Raw genomic sequence first — 13,528 nt, forward strand, 5'->3', positions numbered from 1 at the left:
GCGGCCTGCTATATCTACTTCAGTTTCACCGCCCTCATCTGGTCCTAACACCACGTCTGCAATAGTGAGCTCACCGACGTTGTTCTTTTAGGTGGTCCTTCTGTTGAGCGCGTCACCGGAGGCAGCATTCTCTCAATCCTGGCTGAACCGTACCTGGACTGACAGACGCGAAAAATGGACGCGGAAGCCACTCCTGCACACCTGCCACAATCTCTGATGGCAACCAGGATCGTCTACACTTGTCGACACTATGACGGATGGAAGCCTGCTTTATCTACCGCAGTTTCACCGCCCTCAACTGGGTCCAGGACCACGTCTGCAATGCAGCACCGTCCACAATATCGTGGCTGAACCATACCTCGACTGACAGACGTGAAAAATGGACGCGGAAGCCTCTCCAGGACACCTGCCGGCAGCTCTGCTCGCAACCAGGATGGTCTACACGTGTCCACCCTATCACTAATGAAAGCCTGCTATATCGGCTGCTGTTTCACCGCCCTACACTGAGCCGAGCACCATGTCTGCAATGGAGAGATCACCGATGTTGTTCTCTTAGGTGGTCCTTCTGTTAAGCGTGTTACTGGAGGCACCATCGAACGCAATCCTGACTGAACCCTACCTGGACTGACAGACATGAAAAGTGGACGCGGAAGCCACTCCTGGACACCTGCTTCCAGCTCTGCTGGCAACCAGGATGGTCTACACGTGTCCACCCTATCACTAATGAAAGCCTGGAATATCTACTGCAGTTTCACCGCCCTAAAGTGGGCCCAGCACCATATCTGCAATAAAGAGCTCAACGATATTTTTCTTTAAGGTAGTCCTTCTGTTAAGCGCGCCACTTGAGGTACCGTCCCCAGAATCGTTGCTGAACCATACCTGGACTGACAGACGTGAAAAATGGACGCAGAAGCCACTCCTGGACACCTGCCGCCAGCTCTGCTCGCAATCAGGATGGTCTGCACGTGTCGAACCTATCACTAATGGAGGCGGGCTATATCTACTGCTGTTTCACCGCCCTCAACTGGGCCCAGCACCATGCCTGCAAAAGAGAGCTCACCGATATTGTTCTTTTAGGTTGTCCTTCTGTTAACCGGGTCACTCGAGGCACAGTGCCCACAATCCTGGCTGAACCATACCTGGACTGAGAGACGTTAAAAATGGACGCGGGAACCACTCCTGGACACCTGCCGCCAGCTCTGCCCGCAACCAGGATGGTCTACACGTGTCGACCTTATCACTAATGAAAACCTGCTATATCTACTGCAGTTTCACCGCCCTCAACTGGACCCAGCCCCATGTCTGCAATAGAGTGCTCACCGTTATTGTTCCTTGAGGTGGTCCTTCTGTTAAGCGCGTCACAGGAGGCAGTCCCCAGAATCCTGCCTGAACCCTACCTGGACTGACGGACGTGAAAAATGGACGCGGAAGCCACTCCTGGACACCTGCCGCCAGCTCTGCTCGCCACAAGGATGGACTAACTTGTCGACTTTATCACTAATAAAAACCTGCTATATCTACTGCAGTTTCACCGCCCTCAACTGGACCCAGCACAATGTCTGCAATGGAGAGCTCACCGATATTGTTCTTTTAGGTGGTCCTTCTGTTAAGCGCGTCACTGGAGGCACCGTCCCTAATATCGTGGATGAACCATACCTCGACTTACAGAAGTGAAAAATGGATGCGGAAGCCTCTCCAGGACACCTGCCGCCAGCTCTGCTCGCAACCAGGATGGTCTACATGTTTCCACCCTATCACTAATGAAAGCCTGCTATATCTACTGCAGTTTCACCGCCCTAATTTGGGCCCAGCACCATGTCTGTATTGGAGAGCTCACCGATACTGTTCTTTCAATTAGTCCTGTTAGCGCGTCACTGGAGGCACCGTCCCGGAATCGTACCTGAACCATACCTGGACTTACAGACGTGAAAAAAGGACGCGGAAGCCACTCTTGGACACTTGCTTCCAGCTCTGCTCGCCACCAGGATGGTCTACACTTGTCCATCCTATCACTAATTAAAGCCTGCTATATCTGCTGCAGTTTCACTGCCCTCAACTGGGCCCAGCGCCATGTTCGCAATGGAGAGATCACCGATGTTGTTCTCTTAGGTGGTCCTTCTGTTAAGCGCGTTACGGGAGGCACCGTCCCCAGAATCGTGGCTGAATCATACCTCGACTGACAGACGTGAAAAATGGACGCGGAAGCCACTCCTGGACACCTGCCGCCAGCTCTGCTCGCAACCAGGATGGTCTCCACGAGTCCACCCTATCACTACTGGAAGCCTGCTATATCTACTGCACTTTCATCGCCCTCAACTGGGCCTAGCACCACGTCTGCAATGGAGAGCTCACCGGTGTTGTTCTTTCAGGTGGTCATTCTGTTAATAGCGTAACCGGAGGCACCGTCCCCAGAATCCTGGCTGAACTGTACCTGTGCTACAAGACGCGAAAAATGGATGCGGAAGCCACTCCTGGACACCTGCCCAATGCTCTGCTCGCAACCGGGATGGTCTACACGTGTCGACTCTATAACTAATGGCAGCCTGCTATATCTACTTCAGTTTCACCGCCCTAAACTGGGCCCAGCACCATGTCTGTATTGGAGAGCTCACCGATATTGTTCTTTCAGGTAATCCTTCTGTTAGCGCGTCACTGGAGGCACCGTCCCAGAATCGTACCTGAACCATACCTGGACATACAGACGTGAAAAAAGGACACTGAAGCCACGCTTGGACACTTGCTTCCAGCTCTGCTCGCCATCAGGATGGTCTACACGTGTCCATCCTATCACTAATGAAAGCCTACTATATCTGCTGCAGTTTCACCGCCCTCAACTGGGCCCAGCACCATGTCTGCAATGGAGAGATCACCGATGTTGTTCTCTTAGGTGGTCCTTCTGTTAAGCGCGTTACGGGAGGCACCGTCCCCAGAATCGTGGCTGAATCATACCTCGACTGACAGACGTGAAAAAGGGACGCGGAAGCCACTCCTCGACACCTGCCGCCAGCTCTGCTCGCAACCAGGATGGTCTCCACGAGTCCACCCTATCAATGATAGAAGCCTGCTTTATCTACCGTAGTTTCACCGCCCTCAACTGGACCTAGCACCACGTCTGCAGTGGAGAGCTCACCGCTGTTGTTCTTTCAGGTGGTCATTCTGTTAATAGCGTAACCGGAGGCACCGTCCCCAGAATCCTGGCTGAACTGTACCTGTGCTACAAGACGCGAAAAATGGATGCGGAAGCCACTCCTGGACACCTTCCGCATGCTCTGCTCGCAACCAGGATGGTCTACACGTGTCGACCCTACCACTAATGGCAGCCTGCTATATCTACTTCAGTTTCACCGCCCTAAACTGGGCCCAGCACCATGTCTGTATTGGGGAGCTCACCGATATTGTTCTTTCAGGTAGTCCTTCTGTTAGCGCGTCACTGGAGGCACCGTCCCAGAATCGTACCTGAACCATACCTGGACTTACAGACGTGAAAAAAGGACGCTGAAGCCACGCTTGGACACTCGCTTCCAGCTCTGCTCGCCATCAGGATGGTCTACATGTGTCCATCCTATCACTAATGAAAGCCTACTATATCTGCTGCAGTTTCACCGCCCTCAACTGGGCCCAGCACCATGTCTGCAATGGAGAGATCACCGATGTTGTTCTCTTAGGTGGTCCTTCTGTTAAGCGCGTTACGGGAGGCACCGTCCCCAGAATCGTGGCTGAATGATACCTCGACTGACAGACGTGAAAAAGGGACGCGGAAGCCACTCCTGGACACCTGCCGCCAGCTCTGCTCGCAACCAGGATGGTCTCCACGAGTCCACCCTATCACTACTGGAAGCCTGCTATATCTACCGCACTTTCATCGCCCTCAACTGGGCCTAGCACCACGTCTGGAATGGAGAGCTCACCGGTGTTGTTCTTTCAGGTGGTCATTCTGTTAATAGCGTAACCGGAGGCACCGTCCCCAGAATCCTGGCTGAACTGTACCTGTGCTACAAGACGCGAAAAATGGATGCGGAAGCCACTCCTGGGCACCTGCCGCATGCTCTGCTCGCAACCAGAATGGTCTACACGTGTCGACCCTATCACTAATGGCAGCCTGCTATATCTACTTCAGTTTCACCGCCCTAAACTGGGCCCAGCACCATGTCTGTATTGGAGAGCTCACCGATATTGTTCTTTCAGGTAGTCCTTCTGTTAGCGCGTCACTGGAGGCACCGTCCCAGAATCGTACCTGAACCATACCTGGACTTACAGACGTGAAAAAAGGACGCTGAAGCCACGCTTGGACACTTTCTTCCAGCTCTGCTCGCCATCAGGATGGTCTACACGTGTCCATCCTATCACTAATGAAAGCCTACTATAACTGCTGCAGTTTCACCGCCCTCAACTGGGCCCAGCACCATGTCTGCAATGGAGAGATCACCGATGTTGTTCTCTTAGGTGGTCCTTCTGTTAAGCGCGTTACGGGAGGCACCGTCCCCAGAATCGTGGCTGAATCATACCTGGACTGACAGACGTGAAAAAGGGACGCGGAAGCCACTCCTGGACACCTGCCGCCAGCTCTGCTCGCAACCAGGATGGTCTCCACGAGTCCACCCTATAACTAGTGGAAGCCTGCTATATCTACCGCACTTTCATCGCCCTCATCTGGGCCTAGCACCACGTCTGCAATGGAGAGCTCACTGATGTTGTTCTTTCAGGTGGTCATTCTTTTAATAGCGTAACCGGAGGCACCGTCCCCAGAATCCTGGCTGAACTGTACCTGTGCTACAAGACGCGAAAAATGGATGCGGAAGCCACTCCTGGACACCTGCCCAATGCTCTGCTCGCAACCAGGATGGTCTACACGTGTCGACCCTATCACTAATGGCGGCCTGCTATATCTACTACAGTTTCACCGCCATCATCTGGTCCTAACACCACGTCTGCAATAGTGAGCTCACCGACGTTGTTCTTTTAGGTGGTCCTTCTGTTGAGCGCGTCACAGGAGGCACCATTCTCTCAATCCTGGCTGAACCGTCCCTGGACTGACAGACGCGAAAAATGGACGCGGTAGCCACTCCTGCACACCTGCCACAAGCTCTGATGGCAACCAGGATCGTCTACACTTGTCGACACTATCACGGATGGAAGCCTGCTTTATCTACCGCAGTTTCACCGCCCTCAACTGGGTCCAGGACCACGTCTGCAATGCAGAGCACACCGATGTTGTTCTTTCAGGTGGTACTTCTGTTAAGCACGTCACTGGAAGCACCGTCCTCTTAATCCTTGCTGATCCCTACGTGAAATGACAGACGTGAAAATAGACACGGGAGCCACTCCTGCACACCTGCCGCAGGCTCTGCTGGAAACCAGGATGGTCTACATGTGGCGATCCTATCACTAATAGAAGCCTGCTATATCTACCGCAGTTTCACCGCCCCGAACTGGGCCTAACACCACGTCTGCAATGGACAGCTCACCGATGTTGTTCTTGTAGGTGGTCCTTCGGTTAAGCGCGTCACTGGAGGCACCATCCTTTTAATCCTGGCTGAACCCTACCAGGACCGACAGACGCGAAATATGGACGCGGAAGCCACTCCTGGAAACCTGACGCCAGCTCTGCTGGCAACCAGGATGGTCTACACGTGTCCACCCTATCACTAATGAAAGCCGGTTATATCTACTGCAGCTCACCACCCGCAACTGGACCCAGCACAATGTCTGCAATGGAGAGCTCACCGATATTGTTCTTTTAGGGGGGCCTTCTGTTAAGCGCGTCACTCGAGGCACCGTCCCCAATATCGTGGCTGAATCATACCTCGACTGACAGACGTGAAAAATGGACGCGGAAGCCTCTCCTGGACAACTGCCGCATGCTCTGCTCGCAACCAGGATGGTCTACACGTGTCCACCCTATCACTAATGAAAGCCTGTTATATCTACTGCAGTTTCACCGCCCTAAATTGGGCCCAGCACCATGTCTGTATTGGAGAGCTCACCGATATTGTTCTTTCAGGTAGTCCTGTTAGCGCGTCACTGGAGGCACCGTCCCAGAATCGTACCTGAACCATACCTGGACTTACAGACGTGAAAAAAGGACACGGAAGCCACTCTTGGACACTTGCTTCCAGCTCTGCTCGCCACCAGGATGGTCTACACGTGTCCATCCTATCACTAATGAAAGCCTGCTATATCTGCTGCAGTTTCACCGCCCTCAACTGGGCCCAGCGCCATGTTCGCAATGGAGAGATCACCGATGTTGTCTTAGGTGGTCCTTCTGTTAAGCGCGTTACGGGAGGCACCGTCCCGAGAATCGTGGCTGAATCATACCTCGACTGACAGACGTGAAAAATGGACGCGGAAGCCACTCCTGGACACCTGCCGCCAGCTCTGCTCGCAACCAGGATGGTCTCCACGAGTCCACCCTATCACTACTGGAAGCCTGCTATATCTACCGCAGTTTCATCGCCCTCAACTGGGCCTAGCACCACGTCTGCAATGGAGAGCTCACCGATGTTGTTCTTTGAGGTGGTCATTCTTTTAATAGCGTAACCGGAGGCACCGTCCCCAGAATCCTGGCTGAACTGTACCTGTGCTACAAGACGCGAAAAATGGATGCGGAAGCCACTCCTGGACACCTGCCGCATGCTCTGCTCGCAACCAGGATGGTCTACACGTGTCGACCCTATCACTAATGGCAGCCTGCTATATCTACCTCAGTTTCACCGCCCTAAACTGGGCCCAGCACCATGTCTGTATTGGAGAGCTCACCGATATTGTTCTTTCAGGTAGTCCTTCTGTTAGCGCGTCACTGGAGGCACCGTCCCAGAATCGTACCTGAACCATGCCTGGACTTACAGACGTGAAAAAAGGACGCTGAAGCCACGCTTGGACACTTGCTTCCAGCTCTGCTCGCCATCAGGATGGTCTACACGTGTCCATCCTATCACTAATGAAAGCCTACTATATCTGCTGCAGTTTCACCGCCCTCAACTGGGCCCAGCACCATGTCTGCAATGGAGAGATCACCGATGTTGTTCTCTTAGTTGGTCCTTCTGTTAAGCGCGTTACGGGAGGCACCGTCCACAGAATCGTGGCTGAATCATACCTCGACTGACAGACGTGAAAAAGGGACGCGGAAGCCACTCCTGGACACCTGCCGCCAGCTCTGCTCGCAACCAGGATGGTCTCCACGAGTACACCCTTTCATCCTGGAAGCCTGCTATATCTACCGCACTTTCATCGCCCTCATCTGGGGCTAGCACCACGTCTGCAATGGAGAACTTACCGGTGTTGTTCTTTCAGGTGGTCATTCTGTTAATAGCGTAACCGGAGGCACCGTCCCCAGAATCCTGGCTGAACTGTATCTGTGCTAGAAGACGCAAAAAATGGATGCGGAAGACACTCCTGGGCACCTGCCGCATGCTCTGCTCGCAACCAGAATGGTCTACACGTGTCGACCCTATCACTAATGGCAGCCTGCTATATCTACTTCAGTTTCACCGCCCTAAACTGGGCTCAGCACCATGTCTGTATTGGAGAGCTCACCGATATTGTTCTTTCAGGTAGTCCTTCCTTTAGCGCGTCACTAGAGGCACCGTCCCAGAATCGTGCCTGAACCATACCTGGACTTACAGACGTGAAAAAAGGACGCGGAAGCAACTTTTGGACACTTGCCTCCAGCTCTGCTCGCCACCAGGATGGTCTACACGTGTCGACCCCATCACTAATAGAAGCCTGCTATATCTACCGGAGTTTCACCGTCCTGAACTGGTCCTGACACCACGTCTGCAATAGTGAGCTCACCGATGTTGTTCTTTTAGCTGGTCCTTCTATTAAGCGCGTCACTGGAGGCACCGTCCCAGAATCGTACCTGAACCATACCTGGACTTACAGACGTGAAAAAAGGACGCTGAAGCCACGCTTGGACACTTGCTTCCAGCTCTGCTCGCCACCAGTATGGTCTACACGTGTCCATCATATCACTAATGAAAGCCTACTATATCTGCTGCAGTTTCACCGCCCTCAACTGGGCCCAGCACCATGTCTGTGTTGGAGAGCTCGCCGATATTGTTCTTTCAGGTGGTCCTTCTGTTAAGCGCGTCACTGGAGGCACCGTCCCAGAATCGTGCCTGAATCATACCTCGACTAACAGACGTGAAAAACGGAAGCGGAAGCCACTCCTGGACACCTGCCACCAGCTCTGCTCGCAACCAGGATGGTCTACACGTGTCCACCCTATCACTAATGAAAGCCGGTTATATCTACTGCAGTTTCACCGCCCGCAACTGGACCCAGCACAATGTCTGCAATGGAGAGCTCACCGATATTGTTCATTTAGGGGGGCCTTCTGTTAAGCGCGCCACTCGAGGCACCGTCCCCAATATCGTGTCTGAATCGTACCTCGACTGACAGACTTGAAAAATGGACGCGGAAGCCACTCCTGGACACCTGCCGCATGCTCTGCTCGCAACCAGGATGGTCTACACGTGTCCACCCTATAACTAATGAAAGCCTGTTATATCTACTTCAGTTTCACCGCCCTAAACTGGGCCCAGCACCATGTCTGTATTGGAGAGCTCACCGATATTGTTCTTTCAGGCAGTCCTGTTAGCGCGTCACTGGAGGCACCGTCCCAGAATCGTACCTGAACCATACCTGGACTTACAGACGTGAAATAAGGACGCGGAAGCCACTCTTGGACACTTGCTTCCAGCTCTGCTCGCCACCAGGATGGTCTACACGTGTCCATCCTATCACTAATGAAAGCCTGCTATATCTGCTGCAGTTTCACCGCCCTCAACTGGGCCCAGCGCCATGTTCGCAATGGAGAGATCACCGATGTTGTTCTCTTAGGTGGTCCTTCTGTTAAGCGTGTTACGGGAGGCACCGTCCCCAGAATCGTGGCTGAATCATACCTCGACTGACAGACGTGAAAAATGGACGCGGAAGCCACTCCTGGACACCTGCCGCCAGCTCTGCTCGCAACCAGGATGGTCTCCACGAGTCCACCCTATCACTACTGGAAGCCTGCTATATCTACCGCAGTTTCATCGCCCTCAACTGGGCCTAGCACCACGTCTGATATGGAGAGCTCACCGGTTTTGTTCTTTCAGGTGGTCATTCTGTTAATAGCGTAACCGGAGGCACCGTCCCCAGAATCCTGGCTGAACTGTACCTGTGCTACAAGACGCGAAAAATCGATGCGGAAGCCACTCCTGGGCACCTGCCGCATGCTCTGCTCGCAACCAGAATGGTCTACACGTGTCGACCCTATCACTAATGGCAGCCTGCTATATCTACTTCAGTTTCACCGCCCTAAACTGGGTCCAGCACCATGTCTGTATTGGAGAGCTCAACGATATTGTTCTTTCAGGTAGCCCTTCTGTTAAGCGCGTCACTGGAGGCACCGTCCCAGAATCGTGCCTGAATCATACCTCGACTGACAGACGTGAAAAATGGACGCGGAAGCCACTCCTGGACACCTGCCGCCAGCTCTGCTCGCCATCAGGATGGTCTACACGTGTCCATCTTATCACTAATGAAAGCCTACTATATCTGCTGCAGTTTCACCGCCCTCAACTGGGCCAAGCACCATGTCTGCAATGGAGAGATCACCGATGTTGTTCTCTTAGGTGGTCCTTCTGTCAAGCGCGTTACGGGAGGCACCGTCCCCAGAATCGTGGCTGAATCATACCTCGACTGACAGACGTGAAAAAGGGACGCGGAAGCCACTCCTGGACACCTGCCGCCAGCTCTGCTCGCAACCAGGATGGTCTCCACGAGTCCACCCTATCACTACTGGAAGCCTGCTATATCTACCGCACTTTCATCGCCCTCGACTGGGCCTAGCACCACGTCTGCAATGGAGAGCTCACCGGTGTTGTTCTTTCAGGTGGTCATTCTGTTAATAGCGTAACCGGAGGCACCGTCCCCAGAATCCTGGCTGAACTGTACCTGTGCTACAAGAGGCGAAAAATCGATGCGGAAGCCACTCCTGGGCACCTGCCGCATGCTCTGCTCGCAACCAGAATGGTCTACACGTGTCGACCCTATCACTAATGGCAGCCTGCTATATCTACTTCAGTTTAACCGCCCTAAACTGGGCCCAGCACCATGTCTGTATTGGACAGCTCACCGATATTGTTCTTTCAGGTAGTCCTTCTGTTAAGCGCGTCACTGGAGGCACCGTCTCAGAATCGTGCCTGAATCATACCTCGACTGACAGACGTGAAAAATGGACGCGGAAGCCACTCCTGGACACCTGCCGCCAGCTCTGCTCGCAACCAGGATGGTCTCCACGAGTCCACCCTATCACTACTGGAAGCCTGCTATATCTACCGCACTTTCATCGCCCTCATCTGGGCCCAGCGCCATGTTCGCAATGGAGAGATCACCGATGTTGTTCTCTTAGGTGGTCCTTCTGTTAAGCGCGTTACGGGAGGCACCGTCCCCAGAATCGTGGCTGAATCATACCTCGAATGACAGACGTGAAAAATGGACGCGGAAGCCACTCCTGGACACCTGCCGCCAGCTCTGCTCGCAACCAGGATGGTCTCCACGAGTCCACCCTATCACTACCGGAAGCCTGCTATATCTACCGCTGTTTCATCCCCCTCAACTGGGCCTAGCACCACGTCTGCAATGGAGAGCTCAACGGTGTTGTTCTTTCAGGTGGTCATTCTGTTAATAGCGTAACCGGAGGCACCGTCCCCAGAATCCTGGCTGAACTGTACCTGTGCTACAAGACGCGAAAAATGGATGCGAAAGCCACTCCTGGGCACCTGCCGCATGCTCTGCTCGCAACCAGAATGGTCTACACGTGTCGACCCTATCATTTATGGCAGCCTGCTATATCTACTTCAGTTTCACCGCCCTAAACTGGGCCCAGCACCATGTCTGTATTGGGGAGCTCACCGATATTGTTCTTTCAGGTAGTCCTTCTATTAGCGCGTCACTAGAGGCACCATCCTCTCAATCCTGGATGAACCCTACCTGGACTGACAGACGTGAAAATGGACACGGAAGCCACTCGTACACACCTGCCGCAGACTCTGCTGGAAACCAGGATGGTCTACATCTGGCGACCCTATCACTAATGGAAGCCTGCTATATCTACCGCAGTTTAACCGCCCTCAACTGGGCAAAGCACCATCTCTGCAATGGAGAGCTCTCCGATATTGTTCTTTAGGGTAGTCCTGTTAAGCGCGTCACTGGAGGCACCGTCCAATGCAATCCTGGCTAAACCCTACCTGGACTGACAGACGCGAAGAATGGACGCGGAAGCCATTCCTGGACACCTGCCGCAAGCTCCGCTGGCAACCAGGATGGTGTACACGAGTCGACCCTATCACTATTGGAATCCTGCTATATCTACCGCAGTTTCACCGTCCTCAACTGGGCCTAACACCACCTCTGCAATGGACAGCTCACCGATGTTGTTCTTGTAGGTGGTCCTTCTGTTAAGCGCGTCACTGGAGGCACCATCCTTTTAATCCTGGCTGAACCCTACCAGGACCGACAGACGCGAAATATGGACGCGGAAGCCACTCCTGCGCATCTGCCAAAGCTCTGCTGGAAGCCAGATTGGTCTACACGTGGCGACCCTATCATTAATGGAAGCCTGATATATCTACCGCAGGTGCGCCGCCCTCAACTGTGCGCAGCACCACGTTTACAATGGGGAACTCACCGACATTGTTCTTTCAGGTGGTTCTTCTGTTAAGCGCGTCACTGGAGGCACCATCGAACGCAATCCTGACTGAACCCTACCTGGACTGACAGACGTGAAAAGTGGACGCGGAAGCCACTCCTGGACACCTGCTACCAGCTCTGCTGGCAACCAGGATGGTCTACACTTATGCACCCTATCACTAATGAAAGCCTGGTATATCTACTGCAGTTTCACCGCCCTCAAGTGGGCCCAGCACCAAATCTGCAATAAAGAGCTCAACGATATTTTTCTTTAAGGTAGTCCTTCTGTTAAGCGCGCCACTTGAGGTACCGTCCCCAGAATCCTGGCTGAACCATACCTGGACTAACAGACGTTAAAAATGGACGCGGAAGCCACTCCTGGACACCTGCCGCCAGCTCTGCTCGCAACCAGGATGGTCTCCACGAGTCCACCCTATCACTACTGAAAGCCTGCTATAACTACCGCACTTTCATCGCCCTCAACTGGGCCTAGCACCACGTCAGCAATGAAGAGCTCACCGATGTTGTTTTTTCAGGTGGTCATTCTGTTAATAGCGTAACCGGAGGCACCGTCCCCAGAATCCTGGCTGAACTGTACCTGTGCTGCAAGACGCGAAAAATGGATGCGCAAGCCACTCCTGGACACCGGCCGCATGCTCTGCTCGCACCCAGGACGATCTACACGTGTCGACCCTATCACTAATGGCAGCCTGCTATATCTGCTTCAGTTTCACCGCCCTAAACTGGGCCCAGCACCATGTCTGTATTGGAGAGCTCACCGATATTGTTCTTTCAGGTAGCCCTTCCATTAAGCACGTCACTGGAGGCACCGTCCCAGAATCGTGCCTGAACAATACCTAGACTTACAGACGTGAGAAATGGACGCGGAAGCTACTCCTGGACACTTGCCGCCAGCTCTCCTCGCCACCACGATGGTCTACATGTGGCGACCCCATCACTAATGGAAGCATGCTATATCTACCGCAGTTTAACCGCCCTCAACTGGGCAAAGCACCATGTCTGCAATGTAGAGCTCTCCGATATTGTTCTTTAAGGTAGTCCTGTTAAGCGCGTCACTGGAGGCACCGTCCAAAGCAATCCTCGCTAAACCCTACCTAGACTGACAGACGCGAAAAATGGACGCGGAAGCCACTCCTGCACACCTGCCTCAAGCGCTGCTGGCAACCAGGATGGTCTACACATGTCGACCCCATCACTGATGGAAGCCTGCTATGTCTACCGCAGTTTCACTGCCCTCAACTGGGCCCAGCACAACGTCTGCAATGCAGAGCTCACCGATGCTGTTCTTTCAGGTGGTAATTATGTTAAGCGCGTCACTGGAAGCACCATCCCCTTAATCCTTGCTTATCCCTACCTGGACTGACAGACGTGAAACATGGACACGGAAGCAACTCCAGGACACCTGCCGCAAGCTCTGCTGGAAACCAGGACGGTCTACATGTGGCACTTTGGCAGCAGCGGCGGAGCGGGTTGGACGTGGAATAATCCGTTCTTCGCTGTGTTTTACAGTCGCAGATGCTGCAGTGTTTCCGCGGTGCTTCGGACAAGAATCTCACCGTGGCCGGTTTTCCTTGGGAAGACTGAATTGAAACACCGTTCTCAAGCATCGTTTCCATATCAGCGAGACGGAGCCAATCAACGGGAGCCGACGGCTGTGACGAAAGCTGTGGAAACTTTTGCAATGGGAGGCGTACTTCGCCAGGCACTTTGGCAGCAGCGGCGGAGCGGGTTGGACGTGGAATAATCCGTTCTTCGCTTTGTTTTACAGGTTGGTCAAACCTCTTCATATTAAGTTCGTTCATGTTGCTTAGCTATCTGCCGCTGCTGC

Source organism: Amblyomma americanum, chromosome 6 (assembly GCF_052857255.1).
Source record: "Amblyomma americanum isolate KBUSLIRL-KWMA chromosome 6, ASM5285725v1, whole genome shotgun sequence".
Taxonomy (NCBI): Eukaryota; Metazoa; Arthropoda; class Arachnida; order Ixodida; family Ixodidae; genus Amblyomma; species Amblyomma americanum.